Source organism: Megalopta genalis, chromosome 5 (assembly GCF_051020955.1).
Source record: "Megalopta genalis isolate 19385.01 chromosome 5, iyMegGena1_principal, whole genome shotgun sequence".
In the NCBI taxonomy this organism is placed as follows: domain Eukaryota; kingdom Metazoa; phylum Arthropoda; class Insecta; order Hymenoptera; family Halictidae; genus Megalopta; species Megalopta genalis.
This window is the reverse complement of record NC_135017.1, coordinates 14,238,588-14,266,039: the sequence shown is the minus strand read 5'-3', so window position 1 is coordinate 14,266,039 and position 27,452 is coordinate 14,238,588. Positions and strand designations below refer to the sequence as shown.

General features: G+C 45.7%; 1 protein-coding gene and 1 long non-coding RNA gene across 3 annotated transcripts in view; one reads left to right on the top strand and one right to left on the bottom strand.

Annotated features, from left to right (window-relative positions):
• The window catches only part of LOC117227051 (neural cell adhesion molecule 2), a 303,120-nt gene that overhangs the window by 210,997 nt on the left and 64,671 nt on the right, over positions 1 to 27,452 (top strand). The window lies entirely within an intron of this gene.
• Positions 7,529 to 11,042, bottom strand: LOC117227052 (uncharacterized). The gene is made up of 3 exons (XR_004491974.2): positions 10,779 to 11,042; positions 9,923 to 10,089; positions 7,529 to 9,714 (listed from the first exon to the last, which is right to left on the bottom strand). It is a non-coding gene; the product is annotated as an uncharacterized LOC117227052 (long non-coding RNA).

The window sequence follows — 27,452 nt, the reverse complement described above, 5'->3', positions numbered from 1 at the left end:
CGCGCTTTATCAAATGAAGTATCCGCGAGCGCGAGCGAGAGTCGGCCAGGTGAGGCGCCGGGAGGAGGAGGAGGTGGAGGAGGAGGCGGGGGTGCTAACAGTTAAAACGCATCCGGGTGTGAAACGAGGAATCGTGTAACGGCCAAAGCAAATAAAACTGTCGACATAGCGAGACTTTATTGCCGGCGCGCAATTGCTTCGGTGCTCGTTTAGTCAATTCAGCATTAATCTGCGCGATGTAAATCGAGCCGTGTATTCTTTCCTCGATCTACTTTCTCCGGGGCGGCGCAGCGCGGCGGTCGTTATGCTTTCGTCGGGCGACGACGACGAGGACGGTTCACTATGGCCTCGTAGTCACTATATCTGCACTCCTTTCCGACCAAGTCACCCATGAATAATGGCGATTTTATTGTGACGCTGCCGCCGCGGCGCCGCGCCGCTTCTTCGGCCATCTCGTCGAAACACTTCAATACGCTCCGCGACGACTTGCCTCGCTCGTTCCGCGCTTTCTATCGGTTTGTTAACCTGCCGAGTGTATTGTGCTTTTCGATTTGTCCTCCTCGCTATTCACTCGTATCGTTTAATTCGCCGATAATATTCGACGCATTCTCATGCTGGCAACTGGTCCGATTGATCTGCTCGACGCAGGAGGCTGGAAACAGGGGTCGGGAGGGCACCCCCGATCATTTTGTTCGGCTCGTTTTAACGACAAACGATGCCGGCTTTCTCTGCGACCGAGTCGCATTTTCGCCAGGATTTTTGTTTCCCTGTGAAACGCGATCGAGCGTGGCGATGATATTTCTTCAGACTTCTTTCAAGTTCGAAGATCTATGCGAATCTTAGAAAATTGCTGCATCGCGAAAACGAATTAGAGGACGATCGATCGCGGCTCGTTTTAAAAGGTGAAATCTCAGCTTTTCATCCAGCCACGTTGCACTTCTTTGCAATTTTTCGTTTCGTTGTGATCCGCGCTAGAAGATAAGGACGAGATTTCTCAAGCTTCTCAAAATTCAAAATCTCCACGATCGCTTTCCGCAAATTCGAGCTCCTCGACGGAGCTTGAGAAATTTTGCCCGCTGCTGGAACCAACGTAGCATTCAAGATTAAACTCTTCTCTTTGCAAAGAGTGCACGAAATTTGTCCTACGATTTTTTAGCACAGTTCTATTGCACTTTGAACGGAACACGAGCAGCCAGCTAGCCGCCGATGATAACGAATCTTTTTAGTCACATTCGAACGGCTCTACAGAGCTCGATAATTTTTTCACCGTATTCGAACTACCGCGAATTTCAATATCGAAGTCTCCTCTTTCCAGCAACGTAACAAAATTTGTCTCGCGATTTTTCCACACAGTTTTATTCCACTCGGAACGAAACCTGAACAGGCAGCCAGGTCAGCGAAGAGCATGAATTTTTGGACCGATTCAAATTCCTCTGGGTGGCTCAAAAAATTTGTTCCTTCATTGAAATCACCGCCAATCTCAAGATAAAAATCTCCCCTTTCGAACGACCTCAAAAACTCTGCCGTACGATTTTTCTTTCCCATTTTATTCCACTTCTTAATGAATAGTAAACCGCCGGCCGACTGCGGAAGACCGCCACAGTGTTCCCCACAAATTCAAACATCTTCTACGGCACTTAAAAATTTTCCCCGCGATTGCGACCGGCACAGATCTAAATCCCGCGCTCTGCGCTTTCGAACGAGCGGCCATAATACGACGTACGATTTTTTGATGCCGTTTTATTGCGCTTCGAAAGTCGTTAACCGACCCGCCGAACTTCTCGCGCGCGCGCGCGCTCTCTCTAAGAACAGTTCGGGAACGGCTCCCTTCGTCCGCCGGTTGGAAACAAAGATAAGTAACAAAGAATAAAGCGGTGAGAGCGCGCGGTAAAAGTTGCGGAAGCTGGAGAAGCAATAAATCCCGAGATACGCGCAAGGTGGCGGAGGTCTGATCGCCAAATATGTCCAAAGGTTAACCAGCGAAGCCTCGGGAAGGAAGCTCCGGAGCTTGAAACGGCCCCGAGAAACTTTTACACCGATATACAGGGTGTCCCGAAGCGTCCGTAACACTGCCGGCAATTACTGTAACGGGCAAACCATAAGCGTAAACCGCGGCGTTTAGTTTTTCATCGTGGTCGCACGATGTTCGGATCCGTTTCCTCGTCTTTTCCTCTGAAAACTCGTAACCTCCGATCCAATCGATCTTCGATCCGAGCATCCTCCTGCTCCTTTTCGAAGCGATCTCTTTAAAAACAAATTTTTAAACATTTTTCGAACGGCCGATATCTCCAAAAATCGACTTGCCAGTTCCGAATGAATTGCGGTAAAACGTAATCTGCATTTGTATTCGAGTTTTATACGCCTCGCGACGCTCTGGGGGACAGTCGAGCATGATTCCACGGCGCTTAGTATGTCCTGCAGCCTGACAACGAGCTATTCCGGATATCCAGGGTCCCCGGGAAACGTCGGATATGGTTTCGCAGGAGCGATCCTGCAGGACTCGCCGTTCTTGTTCCGCTATTTTTCTCGGCGCGGCGCGCGGCCGCGTTTACCGAACACTTCCGGCTGTTTGATCGCGACCCCGGAAACATATTTGCGATGCTGATATCCCGCTGCTAAAAGCTGTCGCAGCATGGAAAAAGCAGCGGGGCCCGAGCGGCAGAAATTAACGGACCTCGTAATCATTTTATATCTAAGATAGCCGGTCTCCGAGCTACGTCGGCTTCCGGAAGGCCCCGCCTCGTCTTATTACCCCGAGTTCTTCGCTCGAGAGTCCTTTCTCTTCCTTTTTCCGCCGTCTTTTTCCTCCTTTTCCAGGCTATCTTTCTCTTTCTTGCTTCCACGTTTCTTTTTCTTGGCTCTCTTTCTTTTTAACGACGATCTTTCTTTATCGCAGCTCTCTCTCTTTCTCTCTCTCTCTCTCTCTTCCTCTCGGCTCTCACCCTCGGCTTCTCTTTTTCTTCTTTTCTTAATCTCTTTCTTCTTCTTCTTCTTAGATCACACTTTCGTATTTCCGCTTCTTTTCCGTCTTTTTCTTAATTGTTTTCGATCCGACGGAGCTTCGTTCAATTTTATACAGTCAATTTCGTTGGATTCGGAACCAGATTGTTTATTATAATTTCGCGCGATTTTATTGATATTGTCTATTGTGGGTCTTGTTCAATTCCCCGGACAAGTTTAATCAAGAATTTGATCAATTTTACGGGAGTCTGGTTAATTTCGGACGATCGCAGCAAGTGTTAATTCAAGATTTGATCTTGAATCTTATTCGATCCTATCAGGTTCTATTCAATTATATCGAGATTCATTAAATCCTACTTAGCAAAAATAAGTGAAAATTAGTAAAAAACAGTTAGTAAATTCTACTAGTGGCTCGGCAGCTTCGCGTCAGCTGATCTCGCCTCCCATTGGTCCCCGTTTCTCGTTGATAACTCGCAAACGTATCCGCGGATCGCATTTTCGCCGAGGAAAAAGTTCCTTCGAATAACCTCAGGAACCCGTCGTTTCTCGCTTCCGCAATAATTTCAGGCCACCCTGTATACATCAACTACCCCTCACAGCCAGTAAGAGGCGGAATGACACGAAAATGTCTCCAATACTCGCGCGAGAACAACGGCGTATCTGCGCGCGGTTCCGCGAAAACGAAACCACCGCGTTCGAACGGAAATCGAAAACGCGGCCGCACCGACAGCCCCACCCGTCGAAGACTGTCTTATTAGCGGTCATTCGGAAACAGAGTGTCCCTCCCCCTGCGCCCCCCTAATACACCGGCCGCGAAGCGGCGGGGTGCGGCGCGGCGCGGCGAGGACAATTTATGCCGGCGATAAGAGATTGCACAGGAGATTGCGGAATATGTCCAGCTGGGCTTATTACTTGCACCTGCACGCGCACGCGAAGACCGATACACGGGCCGTGGCCGGCCTCCGCTTGCAATATGCTGCCGCGAGCACCGGCGCGAGGGTACATGTTGCACATTTACGCACCGCATCGTGTACAACCATCGCACACGCGCGAATACGCACGCACACGCACACACACACACACACACGTCGACGTCGTGTGCGGTTAGCTACATACGTCATGGTTATCGGAATGACCCACCGCGGAATAAAGCATTTCGGTTTTTAGGCATTGTTTCGGCCGCCGGCCACGGAAACTGCTACACGGGCCCTCGTAAAGCCGCTCGCATTTTTGCTCGTTGTCGCTAAATTATCTCTTTACCGATACACGCCCGGCCGACCCGTTGTCCGAACAGATTATCAAAGAGTAATTATGCCCGCCATATTTAATGCCGGCCTGGCCCTCGATCAGCTCGTTTCCGCGGCACCCGATTCCTCGAACACCCTTGCGGTGCCTTGTCTCCCATTTTTTTCGAGGTGCCTCGGTGTAATTGAACGATCGACGGCGACGAGATTCGAATCGCTGTAATGTCTCTCTAATTGACGCGCGAATTGTCCACAAAAATGGACAATTTAGGGAGAAGAGAGATCGATCCTTGCGATTCATTTTTATAATCACGAATTGTCGACAACTATAAGAACGAGCTGCAGGGCTCGAAGTTCTCGTCTTCAGCTCGTCTTCTCCCTAAATTGCCCATTTTTGTGCACAATCTGAGCGTCAGTTAGGGGGACATTACATTAGGGCGAATTGTCCACAAAAATGGGCAATTTAGAGAGCAGAGAGACGATTATTCGAGTCTCGCGATTCGTTTTTATAGTTACGAATTGTCGACAACTATTAAAAAACGAGCTGCAGGGCTCTAACAATCGTATCTCCTCTTTCCAAAGTGCCCAATCTGAGCGTCAGTTAGGGAGACATTAGGATTTGTATTTCGATTTCAATATTTCGATTTTGACAAATCGGCGCCGCGTTATCGTTGACGCTTAGAAACACTGGAAGCGAATTTCTTCTTATCGAATCGTCGTTGATCGTATCCAATTATGTGGCGAATTCGATCCTGTATAATACTAATTCGGTCCTATTCATTTTTAACCGGATCCAATTACGTTCTAATAGAATTCTATTCATTTCTGATCGAATTATGTTAATCCCCAATTGAACGGCATTAAATTCTAACAGCGTTCTATTCGCCCTCTGATTGAATTCTATTAATTTCTAATCGAATCCTATCAAGTCCGAATAGAAATCTATTAATTTCTGATCGGAGCCTATTCGTTTCGAATTCGAGCCTATTAATATCTAATCGAAACCTATTAACATCTAATTCCGCCCCATTCGTTTTCAATCTAATGTTATTCATTCGCGATTGAATTTCGTCGCGCGACGATCGTGCCTTTTTCTCCCTCGAATTAACGTTATCTGTAAACCGATGGCGCAAAAACCAAAACAAAAAAAATGGCAATTATTCGCCGTAGGACTTAGCACGCGTTACCGTTGTTTCCGTATTCGACGAACGTGTCCGACGAAACAAAGCTGAACAATAATTCTTTCGTCGTTTCCTCCCGGTATTTCGAGTGCGTGCGCACACATTCGCAGCGGCGAGAGGCCCACTCGCGCAAACGAAGTTAATAGAACCGGATAAAACCGAATGAGAATGCAATTCCGCCCACTTCTAATCAAAACTTTCCGCCAGGGACCGGGCCGCGCAATAAATAAAAATCGACGGGCTAACAGACCGTCCGAACTTTCCGTCTGCAGCCGACCGGGGGCGACGGCGGCACCGGCCGGCCCGTGCCATAATCGGGGGACGTCCGACTCGATCATAGTTCTGGCCCGGGTCCCTGTGCACGGGGGATCTATAAAAAATGAGGACAAAGGAAATTTTCCCGGCGATAGGTTCGCGGTTCGTTCAGGGCCGGTTCTCCGGGGGTTTGTTTGATGCGTTGTCCGAAATCGAGAGGATCTCGGGCTCGCCGGGGCGACGGCCGCCGCGACGCGTCGGCGTCGATACACTGCGAAAATTGGCCCGGGGACAAGATGACATTTCCACGGTCGGGGGAGGCGCGGAGAAAAACTTGATATTAGATGAGAAACCTCTGATTCGGAAGCGAAAACGCTCCGGGAACCCGTATCTCACCGGGCGAGCCGTTTCGATTCCTTTCGTGACCGGCAAGTTTATGCGCCTCGAACCGTCACCCTTTCGACCGTCCGCCCACGCAAACGCACGCATCAGCATTCGCATAGAGTACGTTCGAGTGCGAAGCGAGAGCTTCCAGCTTTAATTTGAGACCTCGAAAGTGCGAGAATTCCCGCGGAAAAGCAGAGATAAATTCATTCGAAGCTACCGCATGTTCTGAAATTGTGTTTTCGGGGACTATTCGGACGAGATATTTTTTAAATTTCCACGCGATATACCGAAATCATTTACGGAACTTTATCAATCTGTCGTAAAATACGATCTTTCAGCTTCGATTTGAGACGTCGAGAGTTGAAATATCTTCGTGGGAAAGTACCGAAAAATTACTTCGAAGCATCTCCGTGTCCATAGATCTCGCAGTCGCAAACAACGTAACTCTACTTGGTTACCGATTAGTTCTTCGCGATTTTCGAAATGATGCGACAATTTTCCACGAACCCAAGCGAACCTATCGTAAAGTACGAGTTTCCAGCTTTAATTTGAGTCCTCGAACGTCGAAACATTTCGACGAGAAAGCATTGAGAAAATAAATTGAAGCAACCCCATATTCTTAAGTCGATTAGGGTCCGATCTTCCAGAGTTGCTTCAAATCGATATTTCGATGCTTTCCCGTAGGAACTTTCTAACTTGCGAGGGCTCGAATAAAAGCTGAAAAACTGTACTTTATAACAAATCCATTTAGGTTGACGAATCCGAATAAACAACAGTCCTGCAATCGAAACGAACGCCCATCGTCTTAAAATTTCTGACCAATATTTGGTAAAGAAACAGACATTCGGGCAGAGTTGCGAAGGGACAGGGGTGGAGGGGGAATGAAAATGTCACTCGTGAACGGCCGGGAAAGAGGCGTTTTCCTATGTTTAAGAGAAAGTGTGTCAGCGTAATCGATTCCGGCGAGGAACTTTTAATTTACCCAGGGAAGATCGTTCGAGTTTAACGAGCGCCGCGATACGGGATACGCGGAACCGCTGACCGACCGGCATTCGTTAGAACGTGTTTCCATTTTTCTAGCCGATCGCTATCGTCGCGCACGGTTGCGAAATCCCGCGGATCGAGGGAAAGAAACAGGAAGCCGGGCGGTTCGATTTGCATGAGAATTGCGGATCTGGAGAAATCGCTGATTACAATGCAAATATGCCCTGCGCGTTCCAACCGATCCCGCCGATTGTTGTTATAATTATTCGTTCGACGTCGGCGTTCCTTCGACGACGGACGAGAGAGAGAGAAATCGCGGCGATCGATTACGATTGCTGGCCGGTTAAAAGGCTAGCATCGAAATAGAAGATAAACGCTTCTATCCTCGCGGACATTTATCGAAAGAAAAATTGTTCCATTCGAAGGAACACTTTCATAATTACCAACAGTTTTCAGTTACCTCGGATTCTTAGACCGGTGCGCAAGGCGTTGACGTAATCGAGAAGAGAAGAAAAATCCATTAAAAAAGAAGATCTTAAATCACACGGATAAAAACCGAAAACCTCGACTCGGCCGCAACGGCAACGAGTGTCGCAGCGTGACACAAAGATCGCGTCGATCGCAGACGACGGTCACGTCGGTAAACTAGTTTAGTAGTTACAGTACAGTCTCCGGAACAGTTCGAAGCAAGGGTGGTGTTCCGGGAAAGTGGCGGCAAGGGAAGTTTCAGGTGGATTCCCTTTGTGCGGTAAATAATATCTATCGATTCGTTTCTGCGGCTTGAACTCGGTCGAACTAGTTATTATTTCTTTCAGTTGAACGGTTCTTCGGCGGCGGCGGCAGCGACGGGAAGAAAAGCATCGGGGGGGAGGAGGAGGGAAACGGAGAAGGGTAGATCGCGGGAGGGAATAATACCCAAAAGACTCGTCCCCGTTTCGCAAACTTCGTTTCCTCGGCGGATACGTTTATCCGTGCGCAGTGTTCGCCGGGCAGACGGTGCCGTCTGCCGCGTTCATCACGTCCTCTTGTACAAGTAGTCGGCAATTATTAGCCATTGTTCCGCGAAAAGCTCCGGAGACTGAATTACGTTAGGATAGAATCGAGGTCCCCGATGTGCCCCCCTTTCATCTCTCGCTTCTCACTCCCTTCCCCTCTCTCTCTCTTTTCCTCTCTCCTTCCCATTCCGGACCCTCTTCTCGCAGTCGTCGCCGGGACACGCGTGCCAGCTACAGAGGATGACGACGTCGACGGCGACGACGACGAGCTAACGGTTTCCCCGCATGAAAGACGGTTTTTCGAAAGAGCCGACAGAAAGCGATAGAAAGAGAGAGCGCGAAGGAAGAGGGACGGAAGAGAGAGAGAGAAAGAGAGAGAGAAAAGCAGGCGATACCGACGGTGATCACCGGAGAAAAGAGTCGAAAGAGTTTGCTCGCTGCGGCCCGGGTAACCGAGCCATTCCACGGAAGAAACTCTAATCCCGGCACCAGTGAACAGCCGGACAGAGACAGAGAGAGAGTAATGCGAGAAAGAAAGCGAAGTCGGAGAGAGAGAGAGAGAGAGAAAGGAAGTGGATCGACAGAGAGAAAGCGAGGATAAAGAGGGAGGGAGAGCTGACTGATTTACACCGGCCGCCAGCTTTGTTCACGCACGATCAACCTTGTCTACGTGCCGCTGATTTAAGCGGCTGCATACAACAACTGTCGCGATGCCCGATCAGTTTATGGAATTCCATTCTTTTCGCCCGTAGCGGCCCGGCCTAGCCTGGCCCGGTTCGGCCCGCGAGCACGGCGGCGGCATCGATCCTTCATTGTTCGACCTAATCTGCCGAGAAACGCGACAACGAAAGGTATGGCGGTCGATATGTTCCTCGGTGACAGCGAGTGTTTCGAGGTTCGATTTTGATTTTTAATTTTTCAGCATTTGCTTTTGATCCTGCCGATTCTCTCCGGGTTAATATTTTCATCGATTTTCAGTGATTGCGTTTAGCGAGATCTCTTGCTGATCATCGTCGCGTATTCTCTTCGATTTTTTTTGTTCAATCTCGCTGATTCCTGGTCGATGTTATTCAATCTCATTTATTTTCGTTTTCATTCACGTACATTCCATACGATTCTATTCAATTCTGCCGAATTCTATTCATTTCCTTTCAATACTGCACAGTGTTCAATAATAATTTAATTCCATTCGATTGTAATTAATTCGATTCATACGATACGTTGTATCATGTGAATTACCATTGAAATTCTGCTAAGGTTTATGTAATTCCATTCATCCTAATTCGACTCTATGAGGTTCTGTTTCATTCTGTTGTTGATTGTTCCATCTTTATTCATTTATTTTTTTAATTTTTCTTCGGTTATAAATTTCACCGATTAGTCCACTGTGTTTTCTAGTTCAATTATAATTCCATTTAATTCAACCGAATTTATTTCTCACTGCATCGGTCTCTAATCGAAACCCATTTCTACTCTGCTATGCCCTTCCAAGAGAATACTAATGATCCTCAATTACATCCTGTCTGTATCTAATTCAATTCTGACCTCCACTGATATATGTACAATTCCACTGATCCCTATTGAATTATATGTACTTGAACCCTGTTGAATCCTCTGGAACCCTATCGATGGCTATTATTAAACCTCGCTCGGTTTCATTAGTACTCTAATCCTCTGTGCATAGTTTCTCCTCGTACCTCCCAAGCCCTAAAATATAAATAATTTGTGTTCCATATAGAACAATTCAAGCACAAAAAATATTACTCCTATTAAGAATCATGCCACTTTCTTCCCACACAATCAAACACATTACCAGCAAACACAACATGACTCGTCCAATGTTTCAAGTCAACTGATACACACATAGTACACACGACATTCAAAATAATAGCTTGATAATCTGACATTGACTCACCCTGCACAGATGTCGCTCTACGTCTCATTCGCAGTGTTCGGGTCCCGTCGCTGGCTGTTCGGCTGCCTCCGCAATTACAACGCGCCTTTTGGCGCGAACAGTGACTCTCCCGCCTTTCCCGAAAATGTCATCCTTCTTCCAAAACCGCTTCGAACCACTGCTTCCTTCTATAAACAGCGGTAAGCGATACGTTCTTAACGATCTGTCGATTCACTCGTCCCGAGTCGAAAAAATAATAATTTAATTCCATTCAATTGTAATTAATTCGATTCATACGATACGTTATATCATGTTAATTATCATTGAAATTCTGTTAAGGTTTATGTAATTCATCCTTATTCGACTCTATGAGATTCTGTTTCATTCTGCTGTTAACTGTTCCATCCTTATTCATTTTTCTTTTTTTAATTTTTCTTCAGTTCTAAATTTTGCCGATTATTCCACCGTTTCCTAATTCAATTATATAATTCGATTTAATTCGACTGAATTTATTTCTCACTGCATCGGTCTCTAATCGATAATCGTACTCTAACCAAGGTTAAATTCCGAAACGTCGCTAAACCGTTCGGCCCGGTCAGAAACGCGTGGCCCGATAATAAAATAACAAGCGTGCCCCTCGAAACGAAAGAGTTGAACGCGAAATTAACGTTGATCGAGATCGCGCGTTGCAGCGCGCGTCGACGTTAGATGTGGAGATAAATGCCGCGCGATTAACCTAGAAAGTCGCCGCACGACACACGTAACGTCTAAAGCCGCCCGTAATATCCGGGGCCCGGTCGCGTCCCTTTTGTCTAACTGGCGAAAAAAAAAGGAAGGAGAAACGATCCGCGATTTCGGGATTCCTCGTCGTACATACGGTATTCGAAGGCCACTCAAATTGGAATTCCTCGGGAGGTGGGCAGCGCCGGCTCGCCTCGTCGTTCCGGTTCTCTTAGGAGGATCTTAATAAAATTCGGATGGCCGAGACCGCGCGGCAACTTCTGCAAAGCTGTATTTTCCTGCTCGAAATTCCGGGCGAAAATCCATGAAGCCGCATTCCGGTGGGAGATTCTTGTTCTGCCCTCGCTTTGACACACAGTTTCTCCCGAGGGACGCCGCCGAAAACCGTACGCTCCGCACAACAGCGCGCCGCGCGCGTATTCGCTGTACACGCTGGCGCCCCCTCTCGCTTCCTCCACGCGAACCCCGGGTCCAGGCGTCGTCTGCAAGGTCACGCTAGTCGGCTAATCGCTCGCGATTTTACCATTTTTGTTTTCTTTTTCTTCTGCTTTAACCCCTTGCCGTAATTTGACGAGTCCGACTCGTAATGAAAATTTTTGATAATAAATAACTAAATTTATTATTAATAATAATAATAATAAATAAAAATTTCTGAAATAAAATTCTAATCTCTTGTCATCAATATTTAAGCGTTCAAGTAAATTTAGGCACACACAATAAGCATTAATTTTCTTTCCCTTCTAAGAAATTATTGCAATCGAAAAATGTCTAATTACAGTAACTACGAAGAAGACGGTGGTATGTCAAGGGGTTAACAGGCCGCGATTTTTTAATGGAATTTTTGTAGCACGCGTCCGCGTAAATTATGCTCCGCGCCTCGTTCCCGGTGTTTATATTAATGAACGAGGATATTATTACATATTCTGTTATTGCATATTCGTTGATAATGATACGTAGTCGCTTGTAACGATGTTTAATCATGATAATAACGATGTACGTGTATATACGAATGTAATGCAAGGTATTATCGTCGATGGTGTTATTATGGTTGCTGTTGTTAGGGTTATACCGTTGATATGATTTTTGCCTCGTTTCCTTTCATTCGGCTGAGTGCTCCGCGTACACGTGATTTTATAATTCAATTTATATACCTGTAATTCCATTGTCAGAATTTCATTCGATGTAATTCCATAATTCGGTTTATATCGAATTCGATCTGAATCTGTAATTCCATTGATGGCATTCAATTCAATGCATTTCTATAATTCAATTCCGGCACAGTTCTATAATATCGTCTCAATGGACTCAACCTAATTCTATAATTCTGTTATAATAGGTACAATGCATGTAATTCTATAATTGTACCACAATGGATTCGATCTGATCGTACAATTCAATTCTACAATTCTATAATTAAATTCTCTCTAACGAATTCGACTTAATTCTATATATCATCTCTATGTAATTCGATGAAATTATAGTCGCTCCTGTTTAAATTACGCTCATTATCGTCGCCCAGTAAACAACAGCAATAGCAACAACATTAATACTAACAGTATCCAATATCAATAACGCTGTCTATCCACTAATAGTAAATGTGGTAACCAGTATTATCGCAACTGTCGTTGTCACTAACATTATGTAATTCAATGAAATTATAGTCACTCCTGATTAAATTACGCTCATTATCGTCGTCCAATAAACAACAGCAATAGCAGCAACATTAATACTAACAGTCTCCAATATCAATAACGCTCTCTATCTACTAATAAAAAAAAATAAAATTAATAATTACCATAAAATTCATTATGGTAACCAGTATTATCGCAACTGTAGTTGTCGCCAACATTATCGCTACCATTGTAACCATCCGATTACCGGAACCGATGCCTCCTCTTCAATGATTCCTCTTCGAGTAATCGTCTGAAATAAAATAGTGAATCGCGCGTTAACATTTCAAGGTATGCCCCACCCTCGCATGCCCCGAGCGGCTTCTGACGTTTAATTTTAAAAAGTGTGCCGCACCACGGAACGTTCGCGTACGGTTTAATTGATCGGCCGAACGTGTCCGATCGATGGAAATAAAATGACGGTCCCCGAACGAGCCAGGACCGGGTCCCCGGTGGGACCGGCCGGGAACGTTGCATGCTCCTTGTAAATGGTTTAGCGCGTTATAAACTCTTCGAGCACATAAATTTCGCGAGGAGGCCGCGCGCTCGCGTCGATCCGTGTCGGTAATACGCCGCCGCGAGTGAAATTCGAATTCTCTGGCACATGCACAACGTGTTTTCACGTTGGCTGTTTATTCGGCGCCGCGCGGCTCGGCGATGAATTTTTATAAATCTTCTCAGCGAGCGCGACGGTCGCGTAAATAAATACGGTTATGAGAGAGGGAGAGAGAGGAAGAAGAAGCGGAGGGAACAAGAAGCAGAATTGAGAGGCCGACGGGCACCGCGAAACGGGGAGAACAAAAGAAAAATGAGCTTAATGGACACAGAGAAATCGAGATTTACGGCCGGTACGTGACCGGGGTTATTTAAGGAATAGTTTCGAGGAATGAAGATGGCTACAGTGGTTACCTTGTTCTAAATAATAAAAACATCCCTCCACCGGCGTTTCCCACCGGATTGGATCTCCTATATCAAAACAAAATCGCGGAAGTGGATCGTTTTACCTGGGAACAAACATCGCGCTACCCAATATTCAGAATTACCCGCGTTGTACATACATACGTCTCGGCGGATTTGATGAATTTTTATCTTTGAAACCACTTGCGGTGTTTTTCGACAGATTTTACGCGAATTTCGTAACGTGTATTCTTCACGAGGGGTTGTTCCAAAATGGATAACAGCGATTCCCTTCGAAATCGACTGTTTCATAATGTAAAGCACCCTAAATCAAGGGAGGTTTAAGTCATCGTCTCGTCGATTTCCCATTTGTTTAAACAATACAACTCTCTTCCGAATGTCCATCGTTCTCCGTTCGTAAATCGAGCATGCTCGCACTCGAGAATTTTTGTCTCCGGAACGCGGCGTCCTATCGACTCGAATCTTTTTTTGTCTTGCACAGAAAGGCTCACTCTACCGTCTAAAAATTTCGGAAGACAACGAAACCGAGCCGGTACAATTGCGTCGCGTAATAACGTAAACTTCCGGCCGCGATTTCGCCAGCGAATCGTAAATCCCGTATCAAAGTAAGATCGCGGTAGCGGATAAAAATGCTTGAATAAAAATCGCGCGGCCGGCTTGAAACTAGAATTATTTCCATCGTGTTTTAATGAATAAGCCATTGGATTCCCGGGGAGGCCGCGACACACGTGAAACGGGCCGGAGAGTTAAGTGCGCAGAGAAAGATAAATGTATGCATGTATTTCTTGAAACCGCGCCGGGGGTATCCTTGTGGGACTAATACGTTTCCCGGCATACAGGATCTCGTCTTTCTTTATTCGGTTCTTTTTCCATTTAACCCGATCCCAAATGAAATAGCACGGACGTATGCCAGGATTTTCACGATTCGGGAAAGTCTTTCTTTTCTCTGGCTCGCGGCCGCCCCTATTCAGCGCAAAAACTTCGCCAACCTCCTCCTCCTCCTCCTCCTCCTCCTCTCCCTCTCTCGCTCTCTGTCCTGGCCCACGGTTTTTATTTATTCACACATCGCCGCTGCGAGAACAGATTCGCTGGTTACCGCGGCTCCTGTCTTGCATCTTGAAAAATTCCGAAACGGCCGCGCGACACCGCCGCGCGAGAACCTCCTCGCACCCCGCGCGAAATTAAAATGTCGTCCTGGGGACGCTTACGAATATTCCGGGCTGTTTCGCGGTACATTACTGCAAGCTGGCTCGGACCGAGACGTTTGTATGAGGTAGCGGGCTACAAATTAAGAGGGATTTATGCCATGGTTGGCCGTTATTCCAATTCTTTCGGGTACAGTGAATTCTCCCTAATTGGCCTTGGAAACGAAAATGGTCAATTCGAGAAGAGAAGGCTCTGACCAAATTATCCATTTTTCCGCACAAGACGAACGTTTTATTCGAATTATTTATTATCCGTAACAAACTATTCTATCTGGTTTATTCGCTGCAACTATGAATTCCATTCGCTTACGAATTAATAGAAGGCAGTGCTCGTCGTGCATTTTCCAGCGAATGTCGGCGACTTTTTGTTCTTTCATCAAACTGAATATTATACCAGGCTGAAATACACGCGAAATTAGGGGGTGTTTAAGTCATCGTTTCGCCAATTTCGCGCTTGTTGAAAATATACCGCGGTTTAAATTCTCCGATGTTGATCCACGTACACGTACGAATCGGATTCCACTTGTACATTTTCGATCTCGGCAACGGTTCACCAATTCGTATCGAGCATTTCTCTAAAATATCAGAATCGCCCTGCAAGCCGGGCGCACGGAAAACTGCGTTTGCCGGTTCAATCGAATCCGGGCCGCGGCGATATTTCAAAAATTATATTGAAAGTATCGCGTGTATCGGCGGCGAAAATTCGTCGAATCGATGGCTCGTCTTTCACGCGGGCCACGATGAAGAGCCACGAAATAAGAGCAATTGACAAATACAGGGCGTCCCAAAAATGTCTTGCAATCCGGAAATGAAGGGTTCCCGAGGTCATTTGAAGTAACTTTTTCCTTGGTCAAAATGTAATCCGCGGCTTCGTTTACGAGTTATTAATGAAAAACAGTGACCAATAAGAGGCGAGCTTGGCTGGCGCATGACGGCCCCCCAGCCAACCAGCGGTCGAAGCTCAGTTCCGCTCATTGACACGGCCGCCACGCGCCAACTAATCTCGCCTCTCATTGGTCAGTGTTTTTTCTTAATAACTCGTAAACGAAGCGGTAGATCGCATTTTCGCCAAGGAAAAAGTTACTTCAAACGACCTCAGGAACTCCTCATTTCCGGATTGCGAGACATTTTTGGGACACCCTGTATACACACATGCATATATGGAAAGATCGAAGAATCGAGTTTTCGTTTTTATCGTTCCGATTGAAAGTTCAATTAATCGAGCCGACAACGGCGCGCCGGGTCACCGCGGCACGGAATTGTTTACGTTTGATTAGATCGACGCCCCGAATCTGCTCGCATTTGTAACGCAGTCAGGCGTGCGAGTTTATCATACTTAGGTACTCGGCACGGCTCAGGGGAGTGCTTTACTGCAAACCAAGCATTCGGTATTCCTTTTGCGCCTCGCATCGCACGCCCCGCGGTTAAACAGATACGTACAAGCTGTATTATCTAACATCGGCGTGTATGTACAATAAAACGAGAGGAATTTGTTAACTGTCCCGCCTCCCGTTGCCTGGGATCCGCTAATTTCCCATAGCTCGGTGGCAAAAGGTACGAACACAACATCGCTTCATTATTTAAAAATGGGACTAACGAAGGTACTCATTTGTCTGCTGCGATGCGACCCGTTGATCCGAGAACGAAGCATGCTACATTGTAATACGTGCTAAAACAAGGTTCGTTACTCCGTCGCTTTCCCGATTCTCCATTGGTTTAAACAATATGGAGCTTCGAACGTTCGCAGTTTTCCCTCGTCTTTATTCGGCTTTATTTAGGGCCCAGGAATTTTTATCCCGATTACTGCTCCTCTTATTGGGTCAAATGCTTTTTTAATACAAATTGGAAGGTCTTTACTGTTGTAAACAATTTTTTGTTCCATCGGGAAATTAGTTCAAGTATACTTCAAACGGTGAGCAAACGCGTACAGATATTTGTCGCACATTTTCTCGCCGAGCGGCGATTGAAAATTACTGTTTCCGCGGTCGATGCCGGCAATTTTATTCAAAGTTAACTGTTTTATAACGTAAAGCGCCCTTAATTAGGGGTAGTTTAAGTCATCGTTTAGCCGTTCCCGAATTTGTTCGAACGATACAGAGGCCCGGAACGTCGACGGATTTCGACTGAAACGAACGTTTCCCTCGGCACTGGAACTTCAATAATGAATCACTTTCCCTGCAAACTCGATTCGCTTCTGTTCCCGAACCGAACAACAAAGCTCTTTAATGTTCTTTCGGGCCCGTCACTGTCGGCGAGACTCGTCGAACAGCGAGCTCGTGATGGACGTTCAACGCGCGCCGAGAGCGTGCTTCCCTATATAAAGGTGCACTTAAACGACCGCCGCACGTCCGGTGCTCCAATCGGGAACACCGTCGAAAGACCGTTGACGACTGTTCGTGAAGAATGCATGCGCCGATCGTGACCGATTAATTATGTATCAAATCTGGTCTAAGTTGAATTTCATTATCGAGACGCGTCTCCGAACACGTATCGCGTCCGTCAATTCGCTCCGAAAATACGGGGACAACGGCATATCGGCGGGGCAACAGAGTCATCGATATCCGGCAGACGGTCGAAGTTTTTCCAAGTGGCCAAAAATAACAGGAGCATAGTTTAGGTAATCAAAGTCATCGGTGTGTGCAACGTGCTACGAAAATATTTGCGGCGCCGTGGCAAATTTGCATGGATTTCAATTACAAATGCACGCGGCCCGGCTCGAAATGATTTGTTTGTCATTTCTCGGCGAACGGGCGCAGTTAATCGCGCAAAATCTTTACGATTCGTTGATTCGATTACTATCGGAATACATGCTACCGCGCGGCGTTATATTTTGTTGTTGGTTATTTTGCGTTCTTGTTGTTTTTTTTCTCCTTTCTTTTTCGTTCGGTTCGGATCGTTCGCGGGAAAACGAAATTACCGGGAACGGATAATTTTTCATAGTACGGCGGCGCTTTAAGCCGGATGCTCGTGTGTTTATCGCGGTGTATCGATATTCATGAGTTTCTGATGGTCGTCGGTGTTGCTAAGGTCGTTCCTGCTATTGCCGTCGTTATAGTCGAGTTAATAATGCACGGCTCGATGCTATCCGGACGAGTATCTTCCACATACGTATGATCCGCGCGTGCATGTGCACGCCGCCGCCGCCGCTGCAGCCGATTCGAATATTGAATCGATGCACCGTAACGAAGTAAGGAAACACCGCTCTGAAAACCACGAAGTGGACTCGCGATACGGATATGAACTGTGGTATCGCGTACCGCATACGGTAGTAGCGGGAGTTTATGTTATCGTTTTGTCGACCGTTAATTTGTTTAAAAATATACGGAGCTTCGAACGTTGATAGTTCGCGTTTTCCCTTTATTAAGCACGGCAACGATGCGGAATTTTTATCTCGGATACCACTCGTCCGATTCGGTCGAATCATTTCTCGTTGGAAAACGAAGGATTTCTTTCGTTGCGAACTATTATTTGTTCCGTCGAGAAATTAGTTTTATAATGCTGAAAATTCTAAACGAACTTGAGCGAATTTTTCGCAGACAATCTCCTGCTCGATTAAAACTCGAGATCGTTCCTCGATCGACGCGAACTATTTTACGCGAAATCAACTGTCGCATCATGCACCGCGGCCTAAATTAGGGGTAGTTTCAGTCATCGGTTCGTTCGTCTCGAATTTGTTTATAAAATGCACAGGCCTTCGGATTTTACACTTTCTTCTCGACTGCGTCGAAAAAAGGGTTGCACTCGAGGATTTTTATCTCGAGAACCACGCGTCCTATCGACTCGAAACTTTTTTCATCCGGTAAAGGAAGGTTCGCCCTGTCGCTAGAATTTTTTGCAACCGACAAATCGGGTCTGTTGGATCGCAAATAAATTCTTATTCCGTGCCCGTGATCGAACGGCCGTTCGTTCGGTCAACGTAATTTCCGGTGTTCCCGGAATCCCGTCGTGCCTTAACATCCAGCTGCATGTTTTCGGTTCCACCAATTTTATCATGTGTCCACGGAGCCGATTAATCGGTTTGTACGTCGCTGTACAGCGACACGGTTACGGTTAACCGGATACACGCGCATTACCATTAACCAAATAGCGGCGGTTGTGCACGGTTCAAACAGAACGTAGAAGACAGCGGTGTAAACGCTATCGGACAACAAAGGAATATTCATAAATTACATTATCGGCGACTTCATTTATTCCCGTAATCGTTCCGCAACAAATACACCTCCCGCACCGTTCAAAGCCCGACCGAACAACAAACCTCTTCACACATCGGCACCGCAAAATGTTCTTAAACCGGGCTGCATCAAATTATCCCGCGTCTAATAAACAATAAATAATAATCGTCGTTCCGTTAATACGATCGATTCGCGTGTGCGTTGTTCGCAGAGCTGGGCAAATTTCGCTTTATAAATAACAAATACCAAATGAGATTTCAAATTAGCGTTCCTTCGCGAACGACGATGAAATTTGTTGCGTCGACGTCGAAGATTATTTGAACGATTCCGCAAATAATATTGTTCGTTCTCTCCTATTTTCAAGCATAAAACGTTACGTTTTATTCGACTTCGAGCGTGAGTCATTTTTCCGTTGAATAAATAACAAGCAATTTTAACGATGGTTAATAATCAACGATTGGAATTGTATTTACAAATATGGAACACGTTCTCGTTGTATCAAATAATTTATTTATGTATGTATAAATAATACAGCACCTATTTTTGCATATTATTTCAACTTCCCGACAACAAATAATTTTCTATTTAAACGATCGTTCGAACGGCACCAAATTCTGGTTGTTTGCCAGCGCCTGAAACAATTAACGCGTGCGTTCGATTAAATATTATTCGAGCAAATTAAATATTATTATTAGCATTAAATATTATTCCCGGCCGCCGATAATACGCGCGTGTTTTTCTAGTTTTCGAATTACGGGAAAATCATCGGAGCGTGTCAGCGATTTTCCCATGGAAAATGGGATCGCCGATGAATAAGAAGGCGCGCCGGGCAAGAGGAAAACAGAATACGGCGAGATAAAGTAGGGAATACGAGCGCCCGGAACTTTGGCATTCAGGCTGCGTTGTTCCGTTTATGAAATATTCGATGTACTCTGCGGCCGCCTGCAAGAATGAAATTTCCACCGGGCTAAAGTGTTTCGTAAGAGCCGCGGCATCGATGCAACGCGCCGCGCGCGATTAAAACGGGTGACGTTGCAATTTGTTGCAACTGCGAATGGAAATCTGTGTTTTTGTTCCGGGCATATTATCGGGACCGACATCGGGCCTTGTTTCCGGCCGTTTCAATCGGGACAGGAGTGTGCCACGGTGAAATGCGCACGAAATTAGGGGGAGTTTATGTCATCGCTCTCTTTGCATTCAATTCGTTTGAATAGTATGAATATCGCGAGTTTCGTTCGCTTTAATGAAGCGATCCTTGGACGCGAGGCCGCGATCGATGCCGCACTTTTTGATCTGTATCTCGAAATCTGTTCGGCGAATTCGGACGATTCCTTTTTTATAACAATTTAGAAGGTTCGGGGAGGATTTACGATTTTTCCCGCATCGGAAAACTCGTTCTATAATGTCGATAATTATAATCGAATTCGTGTATTACTCGTGGACGTGGATATCGCGCATTTTACAGACACCGTGTTGTCCACTTTGAATTTTTATCTCTGCCGCTGTGTGTCCGATCGAATCGGACCTTTTTTTATATCAAAGAGGGTGGTTTTCCGCATCACGGGAATTATTATCCGGCCGGCAAACTCATTTTACGATACCGAACGACGATAATCGAATTTCATCATAATTTTAGAAGGCCCGTTACTCCGTCAGCAGACAGTGTTGCGCTTTTGAATTTTTATCTCCGCCATCGTGTGTCGGATCGAATTGGACCTTTTTTTATATCAAAGAGGACAGTTCCGTCTACCATGGGGAATTATTATCTAACCGGCAAACTCGTTTTACGATACCGAATAACGATAATCGAATTTCACCATAATATTTGAACGCCTGTTACACGGATTTTTCTACAAACAATGTTGCGTTCATGAATTTTTATCTCGCGATACATTTATTAAATTCGGCACGTTTCATACAACACCCACACACGCGGAAACGTTTGTGTGCCGTGGGAATTATTTTTCCGGCCGAAAAATCGATTTCACGTCGCGGAGAATTACAAACAAATTTGTCGAGAGGGAGAGAGAGAGAGCGAGAGAGAACGAAGACACGGGGAACACGGTTGTCTGAACGGAAGTTTAACAATGCATTCCGATCCGTTATTGTTGCCGAATCTTTTCTGGCCTTGGAGGGAGAACGGGCCTTCTTAATATTATTTCGCCGAGCTTTCAGCTACAATCTTAAAGCTGTTTCCTCAGCGATGAATGCTCCGGATTATGTAAGGATTGGAATCATTTCCAGATTTCTTTTCTCGGCGGGGTTCGTTTTCTCTGCCCGCGTCGTTCCCTCCCGTATCCTCGTTATTAATTTATTGTCAACGAGACGTAATCCCCCGAGCTTTATTTCTCGATGGAATTCCGGTATGTACGTACCTCCGATCCGCGCTTTTTGCACGGGGAAAAAACGAGATAACCAGGCGTTCTTGACACGAGCTTTTCGCGCGGAATCGATCTCTACCGTACACAAGATTCGCGTGTTTATTATGCACCGTGTAATCAACCGGGTCGATAATTAAGCTCCTCAGCCAAGGTCATAGAAAATGATTTATTCGCTCGTTAGGAACTGATATTTCGCTGCGATAACTTGTTTCGCATCGATAAATATAATGAGAGGCAGAGAAAGAGAGAGAGAGAGAGAGAGAGAGAGAGGGATGCAGAGAGCCGCATTTCGTACGAATAAAATTTCATTACTGCATTTAGTATCATTCCAAGCAGAAACCAACACGCGAATCCCTCTCCGGCTTCTAGTTGTAATTGAATACTGCATTAAATTATCGACACACCAGACGCCGTAAATGAGATCTCGTCCGCTCGAACGTAATTATGTTTTTTCGCGGCTTTGTTGCGCGTATTTACAGAGAAATCGTTGTTAGTCTGGAATATTGTTTAAAAATTAATTACCGCGTCGGATCGAAGAACTTTTTCACAAGAGAAAAAAAAGGAATCGTACAATAGGGTTCTCTGCTGCTCTTAACGCGGACACGGAAGAGCCTTCGTTCCTGTTGTCTGTAATCGTATTCAGGCATTCATTATCGTTGCGTTCATTTCATGCTGCGCGGAATTGCGACACGCGTGTACCATTTCTGGCCGTAACGTTCGATCCGATGGACGTTCTTTCTCGAAAATGTCATTGTGTCCTGCTCGAACGTGTGCGAGCAAAGCCACAAAATGTCCGAAACAGTACAGTAATGTCTCTCTAATTGACGCCCAGATTGTCCACAAAAATGGACAATTTGGGAAGAGGAGATACGATTATCCGAGCCTCGCGACTCGTTCTCATAGTTTCTCGCGCGCTGTGTCCTCGAACAATTTTTTCGACGAGAATGAATTATACACGGAAAAAGCAGAGATTTCAGGGTTTGAAATGAGTTCGGTTTCGTTGTTCTACGATTTTTGTTCACGAAGTTACAGTATTCTGAATATCGTCGATGTTTCGGGGGTTGGAAATTTCGCGTAAAGTATGGATCGAGATTTTTCATCCACCGTGACGCGAATAAATTTTTTTGAAGAAATCGACCGACGGTTTCCAAAAGTAGATACTTCAAGCTTTAAAATGAGCTTAGTTTCCTTGTTCTACGATTTTTACTCACGAAGTTACAGTATTTTGAATACCATCGATGTTTCGGGGGTTGAAAATTTCGCGTAAAGTTTGGAACGAGGTTTTTCTTCTACTGTGTCTTCGAACAATTTTTTCGATGAGAATGAATTATACACGGAAAAAGTAGAGACTTCAGGGTTTGAAATGAGTTCAGTTTCGTTCTTCTACGATTTTTGTTCACGAAGTTACAGTATTCTCAATATCGTCGATGTTTCGGGGGTTGGAAATTTCGCGTAAAGTGTGGATCGAGGTTTTTCATCCACCGTGTCGCGAATACATTTTTTCGAAGAAATCGACCAACTGCGTCCAAAAGTAGATACTTCAAGCTTTCAAATGAGTTTAGTTTCCTTGTTCTACAATTTTTACTCACGAAGTTACAGTATTTTGAATACCATCGATGTTTCGGGGGTTGGAAATTTCGCGTAAAATCTGGATCGAGGTTTCCCATCCACCGTGTCTCCTCTTCCCAAATTGTCCATTTTTCTCCACAATCTGAGCGTCAGTTAGGGTAGCATTACTGTATTTGTCGCGAACTTGTGGGAGGAGGAAGGGACGCGGAAGAAAAAGCGCATCGGTTGATCGAAATTCGTTGTTTGGCGGTGGATTAGGGTTTGTTGAGGAACTGCCAAGAAAATGGCGGCTGGAGAGGGTGCCCTTGCTCGCGCGATATGCACTGAAGTCGTAAATATTTATCAAGATTGGCCCCGAGGTGGTACGACACGCTCGGCTCCTCTCTCTCTCTCGGTGTATCCGCGACTCGGCGAGTAGTCCGTTCTCCGTTCTCCGTTCTCCGTTCTCGCAGTTACGCCCGAAGGTCTGCGCAGACATAAGCCACCCTTGTCTCGTTTCTTTGTGTTTCCTCTCCTCCCCCGCCCCGGCCCAGTCCCGGTAGTTTTGTTTTTTCTTGCACTTTGGCCCTGTCCTTTTTACAGATCCCGACCCCCTTCTGTTTTCATTTTTATACTTCTCGTTCTCTGTTACCCGTTGATCCTCTTTACCCAAGTTCCATTTTTTCTTGCTTTAAGATACCGGGGCTGCCACTGCATCTTCATAAAGTTTCTGCCCCGGAGAAGCGGGACTTCTGTCCCCAGAGGGGCTGAAACGACTACATTCTTTGCTCCTTCCCATCGCGCCACGGCAATGCCGTAAACGTCAACGATATTCCGGCCGGGAAATTTCGCTGCCGCGCGCGAGAAAACGGCCACGGTGATCCGGAAAATTCGCGACGCCCCTGTCCGAAGCATTAGCGGTTACAAGTGCATACTGCAGCCGCGTCTTCTTGCAACTGCAGCCGCTGATTTACGCGACGGCCGCGCGCCGATTTATTTTTCGAAGAGAGATAGATACGTACAGCCGCGATTTTAGCGAGACGGGCCCGGGAACTAGGGCGTTTTCCGATCGATGCTAGAGCTTTCTGGTTGAACCGAGCTGTGCTGTCTTATAGTTTAGGCGATTTTGAGGGCAGTTTAAGTCATCGTTTCGATTGCTTTGCGTTTGTTTAAGAAATACAGGCCCGTGGATTGTTCCATTTTTCGTTATTTTCGTGGAAACAACGGGCAAATTTGTACTATTTACGATACGGTAAATTGTAAATAAAATTATGTCAATTATTGAGCCCGTTTTCTTAGCCGTACAGCGTTCATAATTTGGTAATTCTATAATTTGATAATTCTATAATTTGGTAATTCTATAATTTGGTAATTCTATAATTTGCTAATTCTATAACTTGGTAATTCTATAATTTGGTAATTCTATAACTTGGTAATTCTATAATTTGGTAGTTTTATAATTTTATTTCTATTTCTATTTTTATATTTTTATAATTCTTTAATTGGTACACATTTCTCTATTTCTCCCAATAAAAGATTTTTGTCGTGCTGTCGATAGTTCGTCAGTTTATCCCAGGATCGCCAAAAGATATTCGGATCGGTTTCGTGCAAAAGATTACTACCAGATACTGTATTAATACACAGCACGCTCAATACGCCTTGACACAAGGCTGGGTTATCAACGAAACGAAATCAGATATCAGCGAAGGCCATAGGTAATATTCCGTTTTTAAAGAAAACCAAAGCACTTTAATAGCATGTCGTTAACGCGGCTAAAACACCGGCATTCCATTCTTTAATCGCTCAAGAACACTGCGAGAAAATACAATTTAGTTTATCTCCGTTATTTTTATGCAAATCGCGTTTCACGGGACAATCGTTCTGTAAGGGCCGGAGCAAATCGAAAAACTCTTTGGACAGTGCAAAATATATTCTTGCAAAATGTAAATGAAAGTACAAGACTGCTGCAAGAATTATTTTTGCACAGAATCTACATTTTTCTCGAGCAATTTTTAATTGATTCCAGCAGTCGAGGGAAATTATTTTGGAAAAATAAAATCTGGAGATAAAATCTTGTATAACTATTATACAATTTCAATTGTCTTTGAACAACTTCTCGAGAAATCCTCGATTAATTTCTGCGGTCGATATAGAAAGTATCTTGCAACAATAAAATATTCTATTAATCGATGGAATTTTCAATTGTAACGTTATCATTGATTCGGACATTAATTGAAATTATTACCAGGAAGTTTCGCAAGCGTAGCTTTTAATTATGATATTTAAATTGCTATTCGGGCTGTGTCGCGTCTTCTAATTTCAATTAGTCAAAATAAAACCGCGAGAAACATGTCAAGAAGAGAAAACACGAAAGGGTAGGACGACCGATAACAAAGCATAGCGCGCTGTAATAATTTCTCATTTTTCCGGAGAGTCGTCTAGACAAATAAGGTTTCGCCTTTCAATTAGAGATAAACTAAAAATCTCATTTGTCGAAATGGAACCGGGTTTTCCCGTGGTAATGTTCGTATGATGCTCCCGTTTCATTTGCCTATTCTGACCTTATTATCTTGCCCCCGAATCTACCATCCGCCCCACGCATCTCTCTCTCTCTCTCTCTCTCTCTCTCTCTCTCTCTCTCTCTGTGCTCTCGCTCTCGGTATTCCTCATTGTATCTCGTTTTTTGCCAACCGGTGCGCGGTATCTTCGCTCGGCTTTTTTCACAGATCTACACCGCATGGCTGTCCCCTTTCTTCCCTTTGTCTTTTTTATATCTTCATTTCAGTTTCAGTTAGTCTTTCGTTCGTCCCTCCTTTCTTCCCGTTCGTCTGTTTAACCCCCGCGAGATTCGCGTTACAGAACGGCTCTTAAGCTCCCGTGCCCGTCAGCAACCTAAAATAAAGATACAAAAGTCCCGCGGAGAGAGGTAAAAACGGAAGGACGCTCGATAAGGCGACTGTCTTCGTCCTCCTTTAAACTCGTTCGCCCACCCGCGCGTTTCGATATCGACCCCCGCGAATCAGGTTTACCCAAGAAAACCCTTTCCCGCCAACGAAAGAATCTCAGCCGCCGACAAAATCAATTATCCCGCTAACACGGGTCCGCTAAAAATGTCCTCCACGTCCCCCCGGTCGTTGCCGCGGTGCGCTTCTTTCTTTTTTTACTTCCTGCCCGCAACGATTTATCTTGCCCTCGGCCTCGATACGGGACCCCGTGGGCCGCGCCCCGCATTAAACCATAAAACGTGAGACGAATCCCCCGGAGCGAGTTATCTTTCCGCGGCCGGGATCGATCGGACAATACCTTGAGGAGAGTTCCGACGTTTAACGAACGTTGAAACGAATTAGAAAACGGCCAGCGGCGGATAGCGAGAGAGAGCGCGAGCGCGCGCGCGCGAAAAAGCTCTGGGATAAGAGAACGAGAGAGGGTAAAAGCGTCGGGGCCGTGCGGAGTGTCGGTCTGTGAGTTGGCTGTAAACCAAGCGAGAGTTATGAGTAGAAAATGTCAGACGGAAAAGCGGACTGAAGGGCTAAGACTAGGGACAAGGACTATGGCAGACACGATGACTTTGAATAATACATCCAGTTTCTCCTGCCTTTACCTGGCCTCCCGTCCGTATATATGTACCGGAAGCATACACACACCCAAAGAGAGAGGGAGAGAGAAATGGACGAACGGACGGACAGCTTTTCGTCCATCTCAGTCCGAGTTATATCGTTAGCTGGGAGGCGACTTCTACGCCGGCATGTAACGCTTTAATTAAAACATCGCCGTGCGATTCGATGCCCCGGCCCCGTCTTCGCCGGAATACACGGCCGGGGGAAGTCGAAGGGTCTCTAATTTTTCAGAAGTTACATCGAGTTTGCGCGCAGTTATATTAAACGGCCCCGGGAAACTGGAACGCGCGGAACCGCCGCCCGTACCGAGCCGCGCCGTTTCACGTGTATCGCGAGCGGAATTTAAATTGAATATTATCTGTGGCGAGTCACGGCGAACAGTCCGCTTAATGGCCACGTCAGGGCCGGTTGTTGATGTCCGAAAATTCGGGGAACGAAGGCCGGAATGAATCTTTAAGCCGGAACGAGGCCGAGGGCGGAGACCACCGGAACGCTTTGGAATTGCTCGGCGATAAGGATTTTCAGTTTCTCCGGGCTTCGAATGGTTTCAGCTGGTTTCAGTGACTTCGATACTAGGATCGAGACTGTTCAGACGTATCGGGGAACAAATTTTTCTATGTTCGAGGCTGTTGGGGATCTTCGAGCGCGTTGGATGCGAAGCGGTTTTCGTGTTCGAGGAGCTTCGAAGCGTTCGAACACCGCGAAATACTAATTCCTGTACATTGGAAACGCTTCTGAACGTTTGAATTTATTGGATTGTAAGACTTTTCTGTGCTCGGCGAGTTCGAATGAACGCTTTGGACAACGAATTGTTGTACGATAATAATCGTTGAACGATGATCAAACTTTTCTCCCAGAAATGTACGGAAGACGGAATTGAAACCGGAAAATATGAGACTACTAAGTCGCGATTCTTCGTCGGTGAGAAAAAGAAGGCAGCGCCTAGACTTAAGCTTTTTATTTGTAATTTCTTTTTGCCACGATTCAGAGGCAATTTGGAAGCAACGTGACACGATCCGAAGGCAATTCGGAGGCCACGCGACACGATTCGAAGGCAATTCAGAGGCCACGTGACACGATTGCGATTGGTCACCGTCACCTAGTACTTCGTAACGCCGCGGTTTTTCTTACCGTAGCGTCGACGTAGCAATAAGTTACACAGGCGCAGCACTGGCACAGGGAAATTCGCAGCAACCCGAAATTTGGCATTTCCGAGAGAAATTACTGTATTTCTCTATGACCTAGCTAACAGATTCTCAGATTATCACTGGAATATCGCCGGAATGCGATCCTAGAATG